Genomic DNA, 18,227 nt, shown 5'->3' with positions numbered 1-18,227 from the left:
CTGGTTGTTTTGTATTATGTTCTCTCCATCTTAGAGCCTAGGAAGATAACCTTCATTCTTAAGTGTGGAAAGCACTGAATGGGAATATGAACTAGGGAAAGTCTAAGAATTCACAAGAACCCAATTATACTATGATTTTCTTAATGGTAATTTTACAGGCACACATTCATCCACATCTATGAGTATTCAGCAAGTGACAATTGTAAAGACAATTGTAAAATGGCTCTCCTCCTCTGAAGGGTAGACTGGTGTTTTAGAAGCCTAAGACTTGCTGGTGGTGGCTAACCTCTCCTTGTCCTGGGAGACTAAAGATGTAAAGCCATACAGGGAAGGAATGCAGTAATGTCACCAGATTCCCAGTTAACTTATTTCCATTGCACCATAAAAGCAAATAATTCAAATTGTGAACAATTACAGGTATTTGGTCCAGAGCATATGTACTCAGTTAAAAGTACCATTAGCTGGTCTCTCTCTCTCTCTCTCTCTCTCTCTCTCTCTCTCTCTCTCTCTCTCTCTCTCTCTCTCTCTCTCTCTCTCTCTCTCTTTCCCACTTATAGTCAATTCCTTCCTTTTTTCCATTTGTTTCAACAAACTCCCTCCCCATTATTTTCTGTCAAGGCCATAGAACAGGCATAGATAGTACTTTCATCTTTAACCATTCACAAACAAGCACTACCCTTTCCTATGGTGTTACAACATTCAATAATAAAGGGAATGTAGTATGCCAATGCTAACTGTGTCAGTCAGGGCCATGTGATTAGTGCCATGGGGATCAGGCCAGTGCTTTTGATTGTGACAATGTCTCCACCCTGTGCTTGCACCTGCTTAGCAGCTCTAGTGTCCAAGGCCCTGAGAGAGAGAAAGGGGCACAGCAAGAGCCATGCTGCCAGGACCACCATCTTCCTTACCTCCTCCCAAGGAAACTATGATTCTCTTTTGACCCTAAATGTTTTAAACATATATTTCTTTTTTGTGTGCACAATTGTATTAATGGGTTCATCACAACATTTCCATATATGTTTAGGTGGTTTGCTCAGATTCACCCTCCTTGTTTCTTACACTTGCTCTCCCTCCTGCAGGGACCCCTCATCTTCCCTCTCCTCCTTTTGTATCTCTCCCCTCAGGCTGTATGTCTATGAGAAAATGTCATACTTCTCTTTCTGATTCTGACTAATTTTGCTTAATATAATTAAAAAAGAAAAGAGAAAATGAGAACTGTAGTTGCTGCTGTTATAAACCCAACTGTGTATTGTTAGGCTTCTGGAGCATGCTACCCCTATATTTTATCTATGGATTTATGTATTTATTTATCTACTTATTTTTGTATTTTTGAGACAGGGTTTTTCTGTGTAGCTCTGGCTGTCCTGGAACTTGCCCCATAGACCAGGTTGGCCTCCGCCTCTCAAGTGCTGGGATTAAAGGTGTATGCCACCACACCCAGCTCTGAACACCATACCCAGCTCCAAACTTCCATTTTTACTGTACTAATGAAAGCAAAGAAATGGAGACACTGAAGTGTCTACTAACTGCTGAATAGACAAAGACAATGAAGATGTAGCTCATATAAACAATGGAGTACACTTGGACACAAAATGGATGGAATTTTGTCATTTCCATCAGTGTGGATGAAGCTGGAGGTCATTACCTTAAGTGCAGTAAGCCAGGGGCAAGTGGACAGATATCACTCTACATCATCTGTTGAATCTAAAAGTATTGATTTCATAGTCCTTCAGAGAAAGTTGGATACCAGAGGCTGAGAAGAGTAAAGGGGAGGGAGGTATCAGAATTCTCCCAGGGGCCTGCCATGAGAAAAGTTCTACCAGGGTCCTGGGAAAGATGCTCTGGCCAGTGTGGGGGTATTCTGAAGGAAAAGAATCCACGTACACTGTGCTATATCATCCATTTACTTTATTTCTATAAGACAAAATTCTGTCTACATAGCTTCAATTCCTTCCTCACATTCAGCTCTTCTCTGTTCTTTCTTTTCTCCTAGGTGTAGGAGACAGGCATTGTCTCTGTAGGGGTGTTACCTAGTCCAGGTCAGCAGTAGGTCTGAGAAGTTTACACTGTTTGCTGTTATGGCCTAGGAGTTATGGGCACACACGAAATTGATAATAGGATAAGGCTGATATAGTAAAAGGCAAATAACATCAAATATTTCTTGATATCTAGAGGGAGCTCTAGAAGGATTCCTTGACCTTTCTAAGTGTAGCTTTATCATATATTGCTGAATCTCTATTACATATTCTTGAGGTCTGCACGCAGGGAGGAATGAGGAGAAGCTGGTTAAGGGGTACTGAGAGGTGCTATAGTTAGATAAGGAAAAGTTCTGGAGTTCTGCTTAACAACAGGGTGACTATAGGTGTGGATAGAATAATATAGATATATGTCATCTATACATATATTAGCTAATCTGTAAATGTAACAGCAGGGTGACTATAGGTATGGATAGTGTAATATATATGTAATATAGTTATATATGTGTATATATGTACACACACACATATATATATATAATCTACACATATATCAGATATCTTACTTGGGGTTTCTGTTGCTGTGAAGAGATACTTTGACCACAGTAACTTTTATAAAGGAAAACATTGAATTGGGGCTCACTTACAGTTCAGAAGTTTAGTCTATTATTGTCATGATGAGAAGCAGGGTAGCATGCAGGCAGACATGGTGCCGGAGAAGGAGCTGAAGGTTTTTACATTCTTACCCACAGGCAACAGGAAGTGTTCTGAGACACTGGGTGGTATCTTGAGCATATATCAGATCTTAAAGACTACCTCCACATTGACACACTTCCTCCAAAAGGGCCACACCTCCTAATAATGTCACTCCCTTTGGGGACCATTTTCTTTCAAACCACTACATTCCATTCCCTGGCCCCCAAAGGCCTATAGCCATATCATAATGCAAAAATGCATTCAGTCCAACTTCAAAACTCCCCATAGTCTCAAACTTATTTAAGACAGTCTCAAATTTATTTAAAAGTCTAGGGTTCAAAGTCTCTTCTAAATACATCACAGAGACTGAATCCATATGCAAAAGCCAAGAGCCTTTACTTCACACTTGAGCTTGGACCCTCTGTATGTCTGACACAGAGGTATGACTGGAGAGTCCTGAGCCTGGGCAGGGTAGGGGTTTTATCATAGTAGAGGTTGGGGGTGAGGGGATTTCCAGGGTTCAAGACCCTGATTAGCTGACATTTGTCTGGGGTATATGCTGGGCTCAGGGACATCTGTTGCTCTTATCTAATCTTATCTAACAGTTGGAATGTTAGGTACTTCTCCTTAGATGTTGGCTCATCCCTGAGTGGGGTCAGTTTATGGCTTTTCCTGGATCTGTGTGCTGCCTGCCAGTAAACCAAAACTCAGGCCTGCTTTTTAGCTGGTTTTTATTAAGCCTGTCAGAGCAGTTGTGTGGCTAAGCTGCCCTGGGCCCATAGAGCATAGTGAGGAAATACTAGACCAAAGCAAGACTGAAAACCAGCTGGGCAAACTTCAAACTCCATCATGTCTGATGTTGAAATGCTCTTCAGATCTCCAACTTCTTTCAGCTCTGTTGGCTGCAACATACTTCTTTCTCTTGGGCTGGTTTCACTCCCTGTTAGATGCTCTCTTCAGTAGATATCCCACAACTCTGGCATCACCAACATCTTAGGGTCTCCAAAGCAATCCAGCCTTCAACTTTACAGCTTCATGAAATGGACTTTCTAGGTCTCCATTCAGGGACACCCCTAACACATGCCTGGCCTCAGCAGCTTTCCATGGTCATGGAGGGAGATTCCATAACCCCTTTCTTCTATCCTTGACTCTAAAGTCAGAACCACATGGCCAAAGCTCCTAAGTTCTGCTGCTTGCTGGGGCTGGAACATGGCCCCTCACTCAATTACATCTTTACCAGTTTTCTCTTTTCAATGGTTTTCTTCACTCCTTAAGCTTTGCTGTTTTGGAACTTGTTCTATAGACCAGGCTGACCTCAAACTCAGAGATCTGCCAGCCCCTGCCTCTGGAGTTCTGGGATTGAAGCTGTGCACTACCAAACCCAGATCTAAGATTTTCTTTAATTTCTTTCCACAAGTTGGAAACATAGCTGGGTGTGACCTTGCCCTGAGGTCAGTAATCCTGTTATTCCATTTCTTAGTCTTTTACCTCCTTGAACACAGGACTTAGCTCCATTCCGTTTCCTCGTGTTCTTTTTCTCCTCAAAGTGTACTTTTTGTAATTTATCCTGCTCAGCTCACTTCTTTTCCTTATAAATCTTCATTAGAGTTACCACTAATAACCATACAACAGAGTCTATAATACTAGGCTGTTTTGAGATTTCCTCTGCCAATGGAATTAATCCAAAACTCTTCACTGTAGCCTCAGGCAGACTCTTCCAACATGGGCAAAAGGAAGCCACTTTCTTCACCAATATATCACAAGAACGATCTCTAGGCAACATACTAATATTCTTCTCCTCTGAAACCCGTTGAGCCAGCTCCCCACAGTTCAAATCATTCTCAGCACCATTGTTTTCTAACATGGCCCATTAAGTTGTGCTTAAAGCATTCCACTGCTATCCTAACCTAAAGTACCAAAGTCCAAATTCTGCAAAACAAAAACATGGTCAGGCCTCTCATAGCAATACCCAGTCCCTGGTCCCAATTTCTGTCTTAGTTGGGTTTCTATTGCTGTGAAGAGACACCATGACCCCATGGTCATATAAAGGAAGCCTATTTAATTGGAGGGGCTTACATTTTGAGAAGTTTAGTCTGTTATCATAATGGTGGGACATGGTGACATACAGGCAGACATGTTGTTGGGGAAGTAGCTGAGAGTTATACATTTTGACTCTCAGGCAACAGGAAGTGGTCTGAGACACTGGGCATGGCTTGAGCATATATGAGACCTCAAAGCCTGCCTCCACATGACACACTTCCTCCAACAAGGCCACACCTACTCCAATAAGGCCACACCTCCTAATAGTGCCACTCCCTATGAGCTAATAGGGGCCAATAATACTACATCAGCTAATCTGTAAATATAACAGCAAGGTGACTATAGGTGTAGATAGTGTAATATATATAAATATATATATATATATACATACACACACATATATATATATACACATATAATACATACATATATATGGTTTACTCATATATCAGTTAATTTGTGACTATGACATCAGGGTGACTACAAGTGTGGATAGTATAATATATATGTAGACAGATCTGCCATCTGCCATCTGTCTGTCTATCTATATCTATCTATCTATCTATCTATCTATCTATCTATCTATCTATCTATCTATCTATCTATCTCAATTATCTTTTAATATAACAGGCTGAGAAAGGAGTAACTATAAAAGAAGATTTCAAAAACTCAACATTCATTTATAATAATAATACTTATAACAACAACAACAACAACAACAACAACAACAACAACAAAAATAACTATGTATAAGCCAGAAATGAATGGAAATCCACCTATGCAGTGAACACTGTGGACAATGATGAGCACTGAAATCCTGGATCTCTCCTAGACACAAGCTTAGTATCTCAGCTCCCACTGATGCTATGTTGGACTTCATAAAACACAAATAAAAAAGGGATAATGTTGGAAAGGAAGAGTCAAAAGAGTCACCACTTGCACGTGATATTTTCTTACCCAGAAAATCCTAGAGGCTTAATAGCAAAGCTATTCAAATTCATATAAAAGTTCAAAGTATGAGAACAATTATAAACCAAGGAACGAACACACACACACACACACACACACACACACACACACACACACACACACACACACAAAGAAAGAAAAGAAAATCAAGAAACAAAACACAATTAGCAATAATAGTTATAAAATTGCAATGGAAAAAAATCACAATGGCATCAAAACCTTGAAATCTCAGCATAGAATTAATATGAAATATGAAGACAACACTGAAACTTACTGGGACAATATGAAAAACCCCTCAGTAAGTGGAGGGACACAGTATAACAACGGGAAGAATAAGATGTCAGTGCCAACCTGGGTGGTGGCACATGTCTATAATCCTAGCACTTGGGGAACAGAAGCAGGGGTGTGCTGCAAGTTTGAGGCAAGGTTGGTCTACAAAGGGAGTCCTAGGCCAGCCAGACCTACAGTATCCTCAGTAAGTTGGTAAGTTTCCCATATTCCTACCCTCGCCCTCCCTCCCTCCCTCCCTCCCTCCCTCCCTCCCTCCCTCCCTCCCTCCCTCCCTCCCTCCCTCCTTCCCTCTCTCCCTTCCTCCCTACCACTTTCCCACTCTTGTAATAGCAACCCTAATTTAACTCATTGAGTTACAAACATTCAGTCATGAAGACAGAAGAGGAACTAGTTGGAAAGAGGGAAGGGATTGAAAGGAGTGTGTGTGGGGGGGCTCACAAAAAGGTAATGGAAGTGAATACGATTAAAAAAAGATGAATGCATGAAAATATCAGTGAAATTCATCTTGTGTGTAATTAATACATACTAATAACACTTTTAAAGGGAGAAACAAGCAAGTAGCCATTTATTGTTCAATAAAAACCAGGAAATTTGTGTTATGAAGTGCCATGCAGCCATTTAAAATGAGATAAATTTGTATCCACCAAAGGAAATACCTTTAGCAAGTATTGTATGTGAAAAGCTATGTAAAAACAGCACTTACGATGGGATCCCATTTACGTCAAGCCAGTAGGTGGAGTGTATTCATAGACAGAATCTGGACTACTGCTCATGGAACTTTATCTATTTAAATTAATTTTTGTTATGATATGTAGAATGTTAATCTGCAAACATGTCTGTACACCATGTGTTTGCAGTGTCCAAGGAGGCCAGAAATAGAACTAGGTCCCAGGACTGGAGTTACAGATGGCTATGAGCTGCCATGGGGGTGCTGTCAATCAAACCTAGCTTCACTAGAAGAGTAGCCTGAGTTCTTACTGACTGAGCTGTCATTCCAGCCTGCCTGCTCATGGGCCTTGAAAAGCAGCAATGCTTGTGATATGTTTAGAAGGGAGGATTGGCAGGCAAGGAGGCATGTGTGAAGTTTAGTGTGCATAGGTAAAGAAAAGTTTACAAGGAGATTCACATATTGTTTAAATATTTAGGTGAATTCTTATTTTTGAAATCAGAAGTTAGTAATCTACCAGATTCAAGATGGCAAACTGAGACTTTTCAGAAGCTACTCTTTTCTCTAGTCCCTATTGAAAGTTTAGAAAAATTCACTTTAAATAAACAAAATCAATAAGCATATAATGATTATAGACATTTGTGGGGTGCAGTATGAAGCATGTAAATGGTTTACTATATGTAATTATCAGACCATGATAACCAGTGTTTCTATCCCCTAGACATTTGTCATTATGTGTGTGTGTGTGTGTGGAGCATTTAAAAACCTCTTCTGCAGCTATTTTGAAATATATAATAAATAAACTGCATTTTTTCACTGCTCTGTGGAACATGAGAATGTTCCCCCTTTTCTAACTCTGTATTCTCTCCTCGCAATCCATCTGGCCTTTAGTGACCATTTTTACTTTCTACTCCTGTGAGATCATTTGTTTTAACTTCCATTTGTGGAAAAATACATAAAAGAATAATGTTGCAATAGAGGAAGAGACAGCATGGGCTAGACCAGATAATCTATAAAGTTCCAGAAGCTAGAAATCAGACAAGATCAATATATAAATCAACAGAGAAAGCAGAATAAGAAAAACCAAGCAAAGCTCAAAGACAATGGAGAGCCTTCCCAAAGACACCAGGGAGGGAGTAAAGTCAGAATTTATGACTAGTGGGTGGTTTATAAAGTCATCGTGGGGCCATAAACTGGTATTAATGGGCATTCAAGAGAGAGGATCAGCTTGATTTCAGACCCCTCCTCCCAAAGAAAATAGACCCATGGATGTGCCCCTGTGTCCAAACATCTGAGCCTCCCCTCTGAAGAATGTAGGGGATCAGGCTGAGAAGGAAAGGGGCATGATGGATGGAAGCTATAGTTTGATGAATACACAGAACTAACCTGGAGCTAATTAATACCAGGTGTCCATGACAATGGTGAAGGAAAAGAAAACTCCCCTAAAAGTGTTTTTTTGCTCAAGATTCTCTCACTTTGGTATTCTTGACCATGGCCTTGCAGGGGAGTCAACCTAATGAAATCCAGAGACAAGGAGCCTGAACTTAGTTCTCATGCAGGGAGAAATGGGATTGCCTCCTGTGGGGAAATCCAGACCACCAGCCATCTATCTGGCCCTCCATGCCCATGGCTCCAGACAGATGTGAGCTCCCCAGAAGGTGCTTGGAGTATGGGAACAGGGATGGCCATGGTAGCCAGTGTATATGTAACATGATGAACAAATAAAGGTGCAATCAAATCTGCAGTGGTGCAGGAATGCTTGGGTGAGATACAGGAAGTTCATGTTAGGAAACTCCGGTGCTAAGGACCAAAACAATCTTGTGTGTGTTTGAGTGGAGAAACATCTGCACTGTTTTATTATGAAGTTGAAAGCAGGTTGTGAGATAACACACATGTTCTGTGCCACTTTAAAAATTATAATTTATTGAGAGTGTGCATGGGGTTGCAAATACCACAGCAGAGTTGTGGGAGTCACAGGACCAGTCTTCAGGAGTTGGTTTTGGGGCAGGACCTCTGTTTCTGTGGCTGTGCTGTGTATGGGAGCTTCTGGCTGGTTCTTCTGCCTCTGTCATCTTGTAGAAGGGCTGAGATCACAGATGCACTCTGCTGCCTCTGGCTTTTTCGTGGGTTCCTGGGATCAAATGGAAGTTGGTGGACTTGTGAAATAAGTACTTCTAGTGACTGAGACATTTCTCTGGCTGATGCTGCTTATGTTTTAGAGAATAAAAGAAACTGTCTGGAAAGTCAGAAAGAATATTCCACAGACCTGGACAGTGCTGGGGAGTTTGGAAACTGAGCAGAAAAAGGGCAAGGTGAGTCCAGCATTTTGCCTAGACACAGAAATTTCTTGAAATATTTCCATTAGTAAGTGTGTTTGTTTGTAAAAACATTAGAATAATAATTGTATGAGAATATAGATACCCCCTCACTTATCTGCAAATTGACAATAATATCAGAGGATTTATCCTTAAACCAGTAACTTTACAGTATAATAATATATAATCTCCACACTTTCCTGTATTGCGGGATTTTTGGAACTCTGCATTTAGAAATAGTGATTGGGGCTATTTGAGGCCTTTGGTCAAGCATCGTATGAGACCAGTGAAGTTCTGGTGCTTGGAGATGAGAGGAACCAGCTCAAGAATCCTAGGAGGTGCAGGGGATGAACCTAGGAAGAGCAACACCTCCAGCCTCGGCACCCTGATTGGTAACGCTGCCAATTTCAGTATAAATATCCTCACACTATGGGCACCACACTAGAACTTGAGCAACCTGGCTGGCAGCAGTCTCCTTTCACACTGATCTGATGACAGTGATGATGAAGAAGTCCTGGGGGAGTTGGGGTTTCTCTCCGCAGTGTACCAGACTCGATTTCAGTCTTGGTTATGTAGAGCATGGTCTGAAGAAGAGGTGGAGCAGAAAGATGATTGTGGAAGAGGTAAGAGGCAGCGGTCCCTGTGGACAGAAAGACCGCTCCTGATTGTCTTGAAGGTAGGAGTGCCTTTTATTTTATTTTACTTTGTCTATTTGTGTTTGCCAGAAAGTGTCTGTGCACCATGTGCATGAAGTTCCTTCAGAGGTCAAAAGAGGGCATCAGAATCCCTGGTGTTGGACTTACAGACTATGACCTGCCCTGTGTGCTGGTAACTGAACCCAGGTCCTCTGGGAGAGCAACCAGCACTCTTAACCAGGGAGTCATCTTTCCAGCCTCCACCTTGTTTTTATTAAGAATTAATTAGTAATTGACCTTTCACCTCACAACCCTGCTTCTAGATTTCAGCACCTTGAGGCTTTGCTGTAGATGAGGCTGTCTGAAGGAAGTTGTACTCAGCACTTGTTTTGTTGCTTGGCCTAAACAGCTTAACAGAAGAAGGGTTTGTCTTTGTTCATAGTTTAAGGGTTCAGTCCTTCATGACAAGGGAGCCATGTTGGCATGAACTTAAGGCAGCTGGCCACGTTGCATCCAGTCAGAAAAGAGAGGCAGAGGGAGGTGTAGGTAGAAGTTTCTGTCCCTCCAGCAATTTCCAAACACTCAGCAGCCCTTTTCCAAATTATAGCACAGAGGCCTATATTAATTATAAATGATTAGCTGGTAGCTCAGGCTTACTACTAACTAACTCTTACACTTAAATTAACCCATAAATATTATCTGTGTTTAGCCATGTGGCTTGGTATCTTTCCTCAGTACAACATTCTCATCTTGCTTCCTCTGCATCTGGCTGGTAGTTCCTGAATCCACCCTTCCTCCTCCCAGTCCTCAGTTTGATTGAACCACCTAACATTATTTTGCTGTATTATCAACCAATGAGAGCAACACACATTCACGGTGTATAGAAGGACATCCCACAGCACTTCCCCTTTTTTGGAAGGAAGGTTTTAACTTTATCATAGTAAAATTATATACAACAAAAGCAGCTATCAAGTAAGAATAACAGTTACAATATGTAGATGTAACTGACCGTCTTATTAAATAAGAAACACAGAACCAATGTAAAAGAGAAAGCCGAGAGGTCAGAGCTCAGAGCTAAAATCTTACCCTTGTTCCTGGGAGCTCCTTACTTCCTGAAAGAGACCTATTTCCTGTGTGTAAGTCTTTTCATAGTCTTTTGTTCTGCCTTCTCATTGGTTGTAAACCCAAACATGTGATTGCCTCATCACTGTCTTTATGTACAGCCCCCCAGGTCTTAAAGGCATATGTCTCCAATGCTGGCTGTATCCCTGAACACACAGAGATCTACCTAGCTCTTCTACCAAGTGCTGGGATTAAAGGCGTGTGCCACCACTGCCACACTCTTGTTATGGCTCTAATAGCTCTGACCCCCAGGCAACTTTATTTATTAACATACAATCAAAATCACATTTCAGTACAATTAGAATACCATCACAACAATATTAGTCTATTAGTATTTGACAAAATTAGAGAAAACATTCTATTATCTATCTTATCTTGGTGAATCTGAAGTTTTATGCCAATTTTTTTTTTTTATCATGACTAAGGAAAACTTTAACTATCTAGTCTTCAACTCCATCAAAGACCCCAGAAGGGTAAAATGTTACCCAATGACAGGGACATCAGGCTGCCTGGGCAGTCACTCAAAGTTCCTCTGCAACATTGGGGCATCCAACTCTGGCCTACAGGCCTAGAATGTCTGACAGACTTTCCTGTGAAGCAGAGAAATTTAAAGGACTGTCTTACTTTATCTTGGTAAACTTCAGCAGTTGTCTTTATTGTATCCTGCTGGACCAGTTTGGACAGATAATGTCAGCAACTGAGGCAAGGACAATTTCTTGTCCAGTGGCTAACTTTTGGCATAAAGAAAGTAAACTCCATATGGAGTTTCTTTGATGCCTATCATCTTCTCTGAAGTAGATGGTGTTGCCAGGAGCAGACATGTCTCACTGTCATAAAAAGCCCAAGTTATCAAAACATTTTAAATGCCATATTTTGTAGATGTTTGAAGTGTTTAAAAATTGCCTATCTATCTGAAATGTATCTCTATATACCTAGAAAACCTAACTAACATGACCATAAGTTTAATAGATATGGGTGACTATTATGTATAACTAATTATTAATATTTCTTTCTTTTTTTTTCAAGACAGGGTTTCCCTGTGTAGCTTTGGTGCCTATCCTGGATCTCACTCAGTAGAACAGACTGGCCTCAAAAATCACAGATATCTGCCTGGCTTTGCCTCCTGAGTGCTGGGATTAAAGGTGTGCACCATCACTGCCTGGCTAATCTGTATTTCTTAACTATACATTACATTTTTAATTGAGCTGCATAAGCACAATATCTTAAACAAGAGTAAAAATATACATACAGTATAACAAAATTAACTTTAAATATGTATCAATAAACCAAAATTCATACTAATGTAAAATATGTAAGATTAACAGTTGTTTTTTTGGATTAAAAAGATTTAATAATCTACCTTTTTATCCCATCATTTCTATATCCCCCTTTTCTTTTTAAAATGAGATCCCTGAATCTAATCTCCTTTGTTCAGCTTTTTTCCTAACCATTACCAGTAACAATTTGTAACCAATCATCCCTTAAATGATAGTAAAATATCCATAACCCATTTTTGGGGGAATGTGGGCATAGTTCTCTAGACTACTTCCTGTTGATTGGGTGTGCTGGTAATCTTTGGGAGATCCTGAGAAAATTTAGGATTATGGTCAAGTCCTGACTGGAATAGTCTGTGAGGCTAGATCATCTCAGCCAGCAGCTTTGAGGCCTTTCTGGAAGCAGAACTCAGAGGAAACTGCAACAGAGGTGGTCTGAAACATTAGATCATCTGGGCCATCTATTCACACTGGAGATTTTTCAGGGGGTTTTCCTCAATCAAACCTGATTTTTCTTAACCTGGAATGAATCCACAGCCTCTCATTTTCTGTGGAAACAAAAGCATAATGTCTTCTCCAAAGTAACATGCCTTTTGACTTAAATTTTGAAGTCAAAGTATTTTCAAAATAAATAGGTTGGATTAATCCAGCAACATTTATAATCAAATGTCTCTTAACAGCTGTTGCTTCTTCCTCAGCAGTCAAACCATTCAAAGATAACACAATAACATACAGTATCCAGACTCTCTGTGTTTTTTTCATCTTTATATGGTTGTTTTAGTATTACTTCACTCCCTTTTTAAGGACTTGTTATTTAAAACTATATATTTCTTTTCAAGACTGTCTATACATTCTCTTTACTCTTCTGAGCCTCTGCATATTTTTTTAACATACTGTAAACTGTTCAGAGTATTTTTTCCCCATCTGAATCTGTCTTTGATGCATATCTCTAGCACTTTCTAACCACATGAGTCTTTAATCTGCTAAGCAGCAAGGCTAGAAACTAAAGCTGGCTCCACCCAATTCCTTGGTTCTGAGTGCCTACCTTCATGGTGGAGGTACTGGCGGGGGCCACATTTAATGCACCAAATCTGGGGAATTTGGGGGTCCATACTGCCACTGAGTAGTGTGCCAGCTGTTGCTCAGAAATCCCACTTAAGTGTTTGGTTGCAGGGCTTCTTAAAAGAGCCATGTGTTTTTTGTCACTAAGGCTGAGTCAGGAAGCTATCTCTTAAAGGAGCTGTCCCTCTGCACGCTGCCAGCAAATAGAGCCTACCCAAGAAAAAGCTGCTACCAAAAAGCCATGCTTGACTCTGTTCTTTTGTGTGTTTGGGATCTTTTTTAAAAAAAATAGTTTTCTCAGGTTTTATGTGGAAATTCTTGCTAAACATTTGGGCACCAGGAAAGTGACCACTAAACTTTGCTAAAACAAAGCAGGAAAGTCCTTCAAAAATCCCGTTTCACAGAAAAATCTGTCAGATATTCTAGGCCTGTAGGCTGAAGATGGATGCCCCAACATTGCAGAGGAACCTCAGGTGACTGTCCAAGCAGCTTGAGGTCCTTGTCCTTTAGATAACATTACATCCTTCTGGGGTCTTCGATGGATTTGAAGACTAAATAGATATAATTTTCTTAGTTATAGTAGAAAGTAAATTAGATGCAAAACTTTAGATTCACCAAGATAAGATAGATAATTATTTTCTCTAATTTTGCCAAATGTAAATGATTAGATAGTGTTACTGTAATTCTTACTTAATAACTGTTTTTGTTGTATATAATCTTAGTATGTTAAAGTTAAAACTTTTCTTTTTAATTAGACAAAAGGGGGACATGCTGTGGAATAATTCTCTAGTACACTGAAAAGATTTGTCACTTGAATTGGTTTAATAAAACACTGGTTGGCCAGTAGCCAGGTAGGAAGTGTAGTTGGGGTGACCAAACCAAGAATGCTGGGAAGAGGAAGGGCGGAGTCAGGAGTCACCAGCCAGATGCATAGGAAGCAAGATGAGAATGTGTACTGAGAAAAGGTACCAAGCCATGTGGCTAAACATAGATAAGAATTATGGGTTAATTTAAGTATAAGAGCTAGTCAGTAATAAGCCTGAGCTGCTGGTCGAGTATTTATAAGTAATATTAAGCCTCAGAGTCAATTATTTGGGAAGCGGCTGCTGGGTCTTTTGGGGTTGCTGGTGGGACAGAACTTCCACCTCCACTTACAGGAGGGAGAAGGGGTTAGGTCTAGGATCCTAGATGATGGAATGGCACTGTCTACAGTTAGGTGAGTCTTCCTACTTCAGTCAACCTAAATCTGGATAATCCCTCACAGGTATGCCAAGAGGCTTGCTTTTAGATCTTGTCATGTTGACAGCACTGACTACCGCAGAAGTAGAGGTGAGAATGTCAGGAGCAGACAGGTGAAAACTAGAGAAGAAGGTAGCACAAGGTCTGCGCTTTCCATCCCAGTAACGCAGTCTGTCAGAGCAGGCTCCCGTCGCTCTTCTTTCACTGTGTGTCTGGTTCTGAGCCACATTCCAGTTGTGTTCATCTTTGGAGTTGCCTTTTGTTTGGATGGACTAAGCCAGAAAGTTAGGCCAACTGTGTCCTTCAATACTAAACACCCCAGAGAAGAAGAGTTAGACACAATTCTCTTTGTGTACCAGTCCCTGGGTGGAAACCTTAAAGCTTCCCTGGGCCCTGCACTTCACATGACAAGAAAGTCAGTGTCCTCCTGGCTCTTGTGTTTTCTTTGGTGTAGCCAAAAGATGAGAGAGCTCATGACTGTGGATGCAAGCTGCTGTGAGAGAAGATGGTGAGGATGTGACCATCTACAAAGACGGGAACCACAGGAGGAAATGAGTAGCTGACTTCTGTGGTTTTGTAGCTCAGGTCTAGAATGACTGTAACTTTTAAAAATAAAAGCCTTGGGGCCTTGGAAGATGGCATTGGCTTTCTCTTCCAAATTCAGGTTTAGGTCCCAGTATCCACATGACCATTTGTAATGGTCAATGAGTTCTGTTCCAGGAGATCTGGCACCCTCTTCTACCTCCTCCCTGGGTATAAGGCATACAGATGATGTACTTATGTATGTGCAGACAAAAAACTCCATAAACTTAACATTTAAATAAATAAATATTAAAAAATAATTTTTTAATTCTGTGCATTTTCAGTACCTAGGTCACATTAAAAATTTCTTTGGGTCAACAACTGCTAGTTTTAAATTTTCAGCTTTGTTATTCTTTAAAATAACATGTTTATTAATTCTTGAAGAATTTCATACAATGTAATTTGATAATATTCACACCCCTCCCCCAAGTCCTCCCCTAACCCTTCCAAGATCCTCCCCCACATTTCTACCCACCCAACTTCATGTTTCTCCCCCAGTGTCCCATTGGGTCTAGATTGCGTTAGTTCACTACTCCTGGGTATGGAGCCTGCCCTGGAGTGTGGTCAATATACCTGGTGTCACAACATTATAGAAAGCTCACACCCCCTCTCCCAGTAGCAATTAAATGCCAATACCTCCTTGGCTAAGGGTGAGACATCACACCGACCTCTTCTCCATGCTGGACTTTTGTCTGGCTCGCACTTGTGCCTGTCTTGTGTATGCTGTCGCAACTGCTGTGGGTTCCTGTGTGCATCTGCCCTGTGTGTCTGGAGAACCCTGTTTCCTTGCAGTCATCAACCACCTTAGCTCTTACGCTCTTCACCCACTGTATTGGCTGGTTTTGTGTGTCAACTTGATACAAGTTAGAGTCATCAGAGAGGAAGGAGCCTCAGTTAAGGAAATGCTCATTTTCTCAATTAGTGATAACTGGGGAGGACCCAGACTATTGTGGATGGTGCCATCTTTGGGCTGGTGGTCCTGGGTTCTTTAAGAAAGCATACTGAGCAAGCCTTGTGAAGCAAGCCTGTAATCAACACCCCTCCATGGCTTCTGCATCAGCTCCTGCCTCCAGGTTCCTGCCCTGTTTGAGTTCCTCTCCTGACTTCCTTTGGTGATGAACAGCAATATGGAAATGTAAGCTGAATAAACCCTCCCCCCCAACTTCCATTTTGGTCATGGTGTTTTCATTACAGCAATAGAAATCCTTACTAAGACACCCCCTCTTCCACTTATATCTCTAAGCCTTGAGTGGGCTGAATACTCCTAAGTCTCTATTCTATGAACAAATGAGCTGTGCATCTCTGTTAATTGCCATAACTACAAGAAGAAGCTTCTCTGATGAGAGCTGAGAGATGCACTGATCTATGGGCACAGTAATAAGTCATTAGGAATCATTTTATTGTTATATCCATTTAGCAGAAAAATAGTACTAGGTTTACCTTTATCTACTTAAAGGCTCATGGCCTCCTTAATAAGGTCAGGTATGAATTCCATCTGGTGGAGCTGACTTTAAATTCAATTAAAAGTGGTAGGTTACCCCTGTAACATTCATGACACTATTGTACCATATCTTTCCAAGCCATTATCAGAGCTTCCAGTGTTCACAGCTGGGCAAGATTGATTTTTACTTTTCTCCTCCAGTAGTGTGCATAACACCTAAGTATTATGGATAGCTTTGTCATTTTTAAAAAGAGCAGAGCATAGATGGATTTATAAACATATGTATATACTTATATAAATCAGAATCACTTTTTATTTAGATACATTATATGTCAAGTATAAATATTTTTACATATAAATGAGAATTTACACCCTAATTTTTAATTTGGATTTTAGTAAGTTCATTATCACTGAATGATGGGAGAGGCCAAGATGATTCTGCAGTTTAAAAATAGAGTGCTGGGCTGGAGGGATGGCTCAGTGGTTAAAATGGCTTACTGGCTGCTCTTCTAGAGGACCTGAGTTCAATTCCCATCATCCACATGGCAGCTCACAGCTGTCTGTAACTCCTGTTCCAGGGAATCTGATTCCCACATATAGACATACTTGCAGGCAAAAGACCAATGTATATAAAATACAAATAAGTAATTTTTAAAAAAGGAACAGAGTTCTATAGAACAGCTGTGCTTCCTTGATAGGAACAGTAGAACTTTTGAGAGCTGGGAGGGCAAATCCAACAGAGTTCTGAATCAGTAGAGTATACATCTCTCCTGAGAGCAGACAGGAAGCACATTATACTGGTGTTCTACAGCAGAGGCCCACCACCGCCCACCACCGCAAGGGGTTCTTAGGGGCTGGGGCTCAAGGGATGTGGAGTGGCCCTGTTTAAGGAAGCTTGACAGGATAAAGTGGTAGAGAGGGCTAAGAAGGACAAATTTAGAACTGAATTACTTCCTGTTAACTCACCCACACCCCAAAAGACAAACGTTTTGCATATCCTCTTATTTGTAGATCCTAGCTCCAAATGTTCAGATGGGAGTATACAACATGAAGCCACACAGACACCTGGAAAGTAAGAATGGACCATGCATTCGAGGAGAAAGAGCTCTAGAGAGAGACTGATGGCAGAACACAAGGGCTGTTAAAGGGAACTGGAGAAAACTGGGGGCACTTTAACTGGGGAGGGAAAGGGGTGAATGACTCTAAGGATGTTTTAAAGCCATAGAGAAACATATTAATTGATGCTTACTTAAATAAAACACATATTTTGTATTATATAATTATACTAAATTATATTAATTTATGCAATGTTTATTATACCAATAAACCATATAATTATGTATATATTAAATAAACTTATGCCATTTGGGGGTAAGAATGCTTTCTCTAAGACTATTTAATATAATCCTCAGTGCCTAGCATGGGAAAGTTGTTGGTTAAGGGAGTCCAAGAGACTCCCCAAACAGTATAGGCTACTGCTGCTGCCTTCGGTTGCCTATTGCTGAAGACACCATCCTCCTTAGACACAGGACTTGGAGAATTCGAGCTGGAACTGACCTAGAAGTATCCCTGAGGACTTTCTATCATAGTATCTGGAGGCACTATGCAAGCCGCCAAGAGAGAAAAGCAACCTACAGTCCTATCCAGCTGTGAAGCCTAAACAGCAAAGATATATTCAGCACAGCAAGGTATCTCCAATAGTGGAACTTATATCTTGGGAATAACCAATAGCGATCTAATTGGACTTAAGGTCCACATAATAGGAAGGAATCCATGCCTAGTACTATAAACTTTTTTAACTGCCCCTGACTAGTGGGGTCATGGCCCCAGAGGAGAACCTATTACTACCATTTCCCTAAATAGTATGGTTTCTGACTGCATTCTAAATATTTATTCTTATACCTACAGATAAGTGTAG

General features: G+C 40.7%; 1 long non-coding RNA gene across 1 annotated transcript; it reads left to right on the top strand.

Moving 5' to 3' along the window:
* The first annotated feature begins 547 nt into the window (after window positions 1-547).
* On the top strand, window positions 548-17,631 carry LOC121822223 (uncharacterized). The gene is made up of 5 exons (XR_013044345.1): window positions 548-6,164; window positions 8,859-8,951; window positions 9,531-9,630; window positions 11,738-16,003; window positions 17,321-17,631. It is a non-coding gene; the product is annotated as an uncharacterized LOC121822223 (long non-coding RNA).
* Window positions 17,632-18,227: the final 596 nt, after the last annotated feature.

The sequence above is a fragment of the Peromyscus maniculatus genome, chromosome 14 (assembly GCF_049852395.1).
Source record: "Peromyscus maniculatus bairdii isolate BWxNUB_F1_BW_parent chromosome 14, HU_Pman_BW_mat_3.1, whole genome shotgun sequence".
Classification (NCBI taxonomy): Eukaryota; Metazoa; Chordata; class Mammalia; order Rodentia; family Cricetidae; genus Peromyscus; species Peromyscus maniculatus.
The sequence above is the reverse complement of the archived record's forward strand: the minus strand, read 5'-3'. Positions and strand labels throughout refer to the sequence as shown.